At 39.2% G+C, this 6,884-nt stretch overlaps 1 protein-coding gene across 2 annotated transcripts in view; it reads left to right on the top strand.

Annotated features, from left to right (window-relative positions):
• Positions 1 to 537: 537 nt before the first annotated feature.
• Positions 538 to 6,884, top strand: part of LOC132952906 (uncharacterized) — a 65,068-nt gene continuing 58,721 nt past the window's right edge. Inside the window, exon 1 of one of the 2 annotated variants that reach the window (XM_061025407.1) lies at positions 538 to 972. The gene's annotated coding sequence lies outside the window, so the exon portion shown is untranslated. The remainder of the gene's footprint in view (positions 973 to 6,884) is intronic. The other variant, XM_061025406.1, reaches the window with a different exon arrangement.

The raw sequence follows: 6,884 nt of genomic DNA, 5'->3' as shown, positions 1-6,884 counted from the left end.
TTATGCCATACGAAGAACGTGCCCCGAGAAAACGATCGGGAGCGTTATATTATTCATTATGTATGTATATAAACGCGTGTACGCGAAAAGTAGGTATAGGTACCTATTGGATCCCCGCAAACGATTCTTTATAAAATGCCGTGCGGGGTGGTTTCTTATATGTGCGCTGGCGCGCGCGCGCGCTTGCAGGTAACACCGAAAAGGCACAGGTATTACAATGCTATAAAAAAAAAAAAGAAAAGAAAAAAGGAACGAAATAGTACACAAAAGGTGGCGCGGCACTATATATATATATATATATTACGTACACCATGTACATAATAATAATAATATATATAACGTGCATATAATGGGGCAGGGCAAGCAGCTGTAAATCGTCGAAATGGCAATGGAAATAACACGTCGTCGTTTGTATATATATATATACACATCGTACGCATACATAATATATATATATATATATATCGTTCATATACATGTATATAGGTGTATGTTATATGGTCGTGCCTCGCTCTACCAGCTAGTATATACGTACGAAGCGCGCGCTCGAACCAGTCGTCGCCGTTCGACTACCGGCAGCGTTCAGTTCTCGTTTGACTCTTGGCGCTGCACGTCAGACCCACGCGCGCGCGCACACCGTACACAACATGAAAATAATATCATTTTTTATATAGTATTTGATAGCAACGTCGATACACACCGGTTGTACCTGCGCCATATAATATTTTATTTCTTTTTAATCACGACTTTATTACCTACAGTATCCGTACACTCGATATTTTTTTTTTACACGTTTTGCGTTTATTTATATTACATTTGATATATTTTAATATTAATTTTTTTCGATTTTTCACATACACACACACACACACACACTCACTTGTACACTTATATTGTTTATCGATGTGATGACACAGACTTTTTGGATACGAGACCATCGGTGGATCTGACAAATGTACGAGAATATCAAATGTAAGTAATAATATAATACACCTATTTACATGTATCTTGGGTAACTTGAGATCCCGCCAAAAAGTCTCGTCTACACGCACCGTATTTACAAAAATCGAACAATCACATTAATATAACGTATATTATAGTATTTCGTGTCATCAGTTGCCTACTCATTTATATTTCGTTTAGATTTTGAAGATAGGTATTTAAACTGTACTGGACCAATTAAATGTTTATCTCAGTTGATAGACAAACACCAAATAGCCCTTAAAATGACGAATACAAATGTCGTTTCTTGGTTAGGTTTCTTAGAAAAACAATTGATTCTTTATTTACAGTTTTTACTATATGTTTATATACATTGTTTACATAGAATTTAGATGGAGTGATACCACGTGGGTGAAACCTAACGTAACGCTACCCACTGATAATAACCACCTAGTACCTACTTATACTATATTAGAAACCAGAGGAATGTTGAGATCATAATGTTAGGTATGGTTTGATGCATCGAAGGAAGATTTTATTATTTTCCCAACAGTTTTAGATTGAAATAACTTGTTAATATTCTATTGTTTTGTGTGGCCCCAAAACTTGAATAGATATAATATATTTAGTGTAGTTTGTGTAGATCCATAGTAGTTTAAAGAGAAGCCTGTAAATAAGTAGATTACTATGCATTTGAACTTGGCGTGTTTGGATATTAGGAGGTAAAGTAGTGCTTTACTAATTACTGTAGGTTAATTAACCTGATTCTGTCATTAAGTATTTACATGTGTTGCCGAGGTGAAACGTTATCAAGTGTCACTCCTAAGTAACGAGTCGATACTTTGATACAGTGAAAGAGGTTGGTGGGAGGAAATTTTCCGGGTTGTACACTGACACAGTGTATTGACTTGCTTTTGTTTCGTTGAATCCCATGCATTAAACCATAGATAAATTCACTAAGTTAATAAACAATTATATAATTACACACGTCTGTCAACTAACTGCGGCGACTACTTCAAATTATAACAATTTTATAAATGACATTTTACCATATGGTCGGGGGAGCATGTCGCAGTGCACTGTAATGTTGATATTTATGAACTGCGGGGTAACTTTTTTTTTATTCGTATTTTTATTATTATTATTATTATTGTAACTAATAAGACGGTTTCTTGGCGCGTGCTCGGGCGAAGAATGCCATGTACACATTGAATTTGAAATACGTACGATCATCAGATAAGGACGTTTGTGTGTTCCCGCACGTTTAGTCTATTGTATTGTGTGTCGTCCCGGCTGACGAAGGGCGGAATAAATTAGCACACGTTGAAAACACACAGGCTACAGACAAATGACTGCGGTAGTGGTAGTGGCGACGAGTGTGCACTGCAAGGAAAATCATTGTAGGCATTTCATTACGACGTAGTTATACCGCACCAACCCATACGAAAACGCACTTTGTCAATGCACGGTTATCTTATCAAACGGACGTTACAATAGTATAATGTTTAAATTAGAGATGCCTATACGCAATTCGTACCCCTAAGTACTATTAGACTCGATGTTAAATAAATTTATCTTAACGTAAAAAGTAACAGTAAAAGTAAGAGTGGGTCAGGTTAGGTACCTGTATACTATACCTACAAAATCATAACGCCGTTTATTATTTACATTAGGTAGCATGATAAATAATATTATTGTTTGATAACGATTTTTTTCAAATATACAAATAATTTATTGACAGAATATATTGAAATTGTTTTACATGTTAATCTATATACGTATCTAACTTTAATAATTTTCGAGAGAAATTTATAAAAAAATTTTGATGAACATGCAAAATTCTTTAATCTTACTTATATTCACATATACAATATACATGTATAACAAAAGAATCGTTACAATATAAACATATTCACATAATGGTGTATACGTCTTATTATTTCTCAAAAGACGCCGTTCGTCCAAATAACTGACTGTCACGTGGTTTTCGCAAAACCGTATGAATCTTCATCCTTGGAGATAACAATAATGAATAGATGGACGCAGTGGCGTATCCAGGGGGAGGAATTATTTTGGATACGCCACTGGATGGACAGCTGAACGTGCGTTTATCATAACGTCGTTTTTTATTATATACGCAACATTACTTATGTTGGTATAAAATGGCTGGTTTTATGGGTGACCTATATATTATAATTTCGCCGTAATATTATAATATCGTGCATGTTATTGTTATCGCTATTATTATTTATTATTATTAGTGTTATTATACCCGCAGAGTTGGTACATAATATTATAATTATTAGGTATATTATATTATGTTATCGGAAACCGATTTAAATTTTAATGACACGGACCGCGCGGTCGAAACGGATCGTAGGTATGTATTTACCTATACGGAAATCCAACCCGCGTTCCGGTTTTCGATCTTAACCACTCGGTCAACCACCGCTGATTTCCGTCAGCAATAATAATAATTACGCACAGCGCCGTGGCTCCATTGTGCTCCGAAAGCTGGACCGCGGCAAGACCCCGTCGCCTGGGCTCCGAAAATCCCATACAACAATGCCACACACCGGACTGGTTTCCTCTCCGCCACTCACCCGCGTCACGTCTAGACTCCACGTCTCGTGACGCGTACTATATTATTGCACAGGGATCTGGTGACACCGGAGGCAGTGGTGGCGTGGAAGTGGCGGCGGTCGTGGCGACGGGCTCCGGAACTGCCGCGCCCGGTGTATAATGCAAATGTACTTGTCAATCACGTCTTTCTCTCTCTCTCTCTCTCTCCGCGGACGCACAATGAGCGCGGGGGGGCGCTGTCGGGAGAAAAATACGCGTCGTTCTCTCCCCCAAACTCGCGTACGGGTCTCTCGCTGGTGTATACTTATATATATATATACGTTTCTGCACACCTTAATATAATATAAGTCATACACGCCGTTGTCGTTGTTTAACAGTTCTAAAAAAGAAAAAAAACTGTTCTCGGGCGAGGGACCGACGCAATAATAAATATATTTACTCTCATTTTTTCAAATATGTAGGTATACACTATACCTACTGGCGGGAATAATTCTGTTCTTATTTTCTTGATATTTATGTTCTCCCCATTCGAGCTTCATTTTATTAAGTACATTTTACCGTTTAATTCAAACCGAATCGATAATTTTAAATGTTAATAAAAAATTGATTTTGACATTAATTATTATTACGAGTCCTCGGCGGTAACGTCTGCAGTGGGCTTTTAACATCGATCGTGCGTTACACGTATACACTAGCTACGATTATATAAATTAGAAATAAGTGTTATTTGGTACACATACTGTATAATAGGTTGTTATTAAAACCGTTTGTTTTTAACTTTCGTTGTCAGTCGTTATAGCCATTACCTATAGGCACAACGTTTGTTTTTTAGTAGAGTATTTTTCTTCGCGATATACTCGATAATTTTCTTCGGACATCGGCTATGAAAAACAACTATACGAAAAATTCGCGATATACCCACATCGTTGGCCGACGCTATATATTATAATACTCTTGACGATCTTCGTACCGCAGGATTCGTATTTCGATGGAAGATTTACGACACGCCGTATTGTAACGTATAAATGGGCGTCGTCGTCACAACAACACGACTGCGGCACACTGCACACGTGTGCGTCGTCTTTTGATAACGTTTATATAAATTATTATTATTTTTTTAAGGTCGCGTGGTGTGCGTGTTTGCGTAAGTAAGATTCGCTCGCGCGCGCGCACCCCGAGACAATCGCCGGCCGACCGGGGCAACAGTTAGTATTATATACGGAACACAATGTGTCACAATGTCCGCGATATTATTATATAATAATACGATGTGTCGCACAGCACAGCTGGACATTCCGCGTGTTGCGATTATTATTATTATTATTATTATTATCATATTATTCACGCGGCCCGGCCCATGAGAAATTCGGTTTCACGTGACCGGTGTGCGAGTACGTACAATGCGTACATTGTTGCGCGACTCCTCGGACTGCAGAAGATGCGCGGCGGTCGCCCGGTCGCGGACAACCGGTTTGCACTTTGTCGGCGCGGTGTATACCGACCGACTCGATGGTTCTTCGAGACCGGTCGTCGGTTTGGGTGGGTACAACAAAAAAATTAAATCAAAAACAAAAAATCGGGTTAGACGACTATATACCTAATAGTATTATAAAGAAGTATATACGGACCGAAAAACCGAAATGGAAGGTGAATCCCGCCAAACGGTTGCTGCTGCCGCCGCACCGCCTATATTATATTCGAAGACATTTTGTAATGCATTATATAATTGCGTATTATAAAGTATTACGCGCATGAATCCCGGTAATTAAAGTGATTGCAGACCGGAACGAACCTTTTTTATACGCTATAATCGTATCATTATCGATTGTCTCAAAATATTATGCGATTATTAAGTGCTGCAGTTTGTGACGAGCGATAACAACATCAAACAACGATCTGCTACTCGATTTCGGACGAACCGTAGACGAGGCTGTTAAACTGAATACTTGGAAATCAGCTTCACAACATAAACTATGAGTACCTATAATATATTCGATGCGAACTTTTAAAATAATTAATTTCGTAATTTCGAATACCTTCCGTTTTGAGTTTATTTCATAATATCAACCACGATAGGGATTGTTCAGTATCGTTGCAGTACAAGACCTCATGGTCGACTATAATATATGCCTATATCGTTGTCAATCGAACAAACGTTCGTCGACATTGATTTAATCGGTCGATAGGGAAGGGTTAAGCCGATTACCGATTACGCGTTTCGCAGACGTAAACTGGAAGTGTAATATTTATCTCGGCGACCCCTCCCGATACCATCCAATTACCACGACGTATCAATATTATTATTTAAAACAGATTCGTATCTCGGCGCATCTCGGGCACGATACAAGCAAAAGACCCAGACGAAAAAAAAACGAGAGCCGATCGAGTGAGAGTAGGAGAGAAACGGAAAAAAGTGCGAGTGAGAAGGAGCCAGAAACAAGGAGAACCGGTCCGTTACGATTTTTAAAACGTTATAAATAACGTTTTATGGGAATAAGAAAATCCTCGGGCCAATCGGGGCCAAACAACATAGGTGGTGTGGCGAAAACTGGATCTCTCCCCCCGGGGGCACCCCATCACGGTTGCGCATTAAACACGCAGTCTTTTTTGTCTTTTCTTCGACCCTCCGTACATGACATATATATATATATATATATATATATATACATGCATAAGACCTATGTACACATATACGTCATATAGTATACATATACTGTATAATAATGTTAACCTGCCGCCGCCGCCGCCGACGTCGAATGCAAGGGGATGCGACCCCCCGAACGTTAGTCGGAGTGAGCGAGGCGCAAAAAAAAAGGTCAAGTGAAGCGCCTTTCGGCCAGACAGAGGGGCAATCCACAAAAGATCAGACGTCTGGTTTTTTCGTCTCTTTTGTCCGGGATTTCCGAAATTTTTCCCATCAACCATCCCCCCCCCACCCCCCGCTCACCAACACTGCACTCGCCGTTGCCGCCGATTTAAATTTATGTATTTCGTTCTATACCGCCGCGACCACTTTCGGTGTATTATTCTACCTATGTAGGTACCTATATGCCTATTATTATTATAATATAATATTATCGGAAGCGTACCTACCTATATAATTTAATATTATAATATATAGGTACGCGCATTCGATCGGGTCGTAAATTTTGAAAGTCCGACGGCGACGACGACAACGACGACGAGTCAGGTGACACCGCAAATAATGGGCGCATATATACAGATATATACATTATAAGTGTCACTGTGCTCATCGGGCGGGGTGGTGACCAACAGTCGTAAAACCCAGACAGTTATTGCGGATTAAAACACTTCGCGGTGCGTATAGACCATAATGTAAATATGTGTGTGTGTGAGCT

Source organism: Metopolophium dirhodum, chromosome 9, assembly GCF_019925205.1.
Source record: "Metopolophium dirhodum isolate CAU chromosome 9, ASM1992520v1, whole genome shotgun sequence".
In the NCBI taxonomy this organism is placed as follows: Eukaryota; Metazoa; Arthropoda; class Insecta; order Hemiptera; family Aphididae; genus Metopolophium; species Metopolophium dirhodum.
The sequence above is the reverse complement of the archived record's forward strand: the minus strand, read 5'-3'. Positions and strand labels throughout refer to the sequence as shown.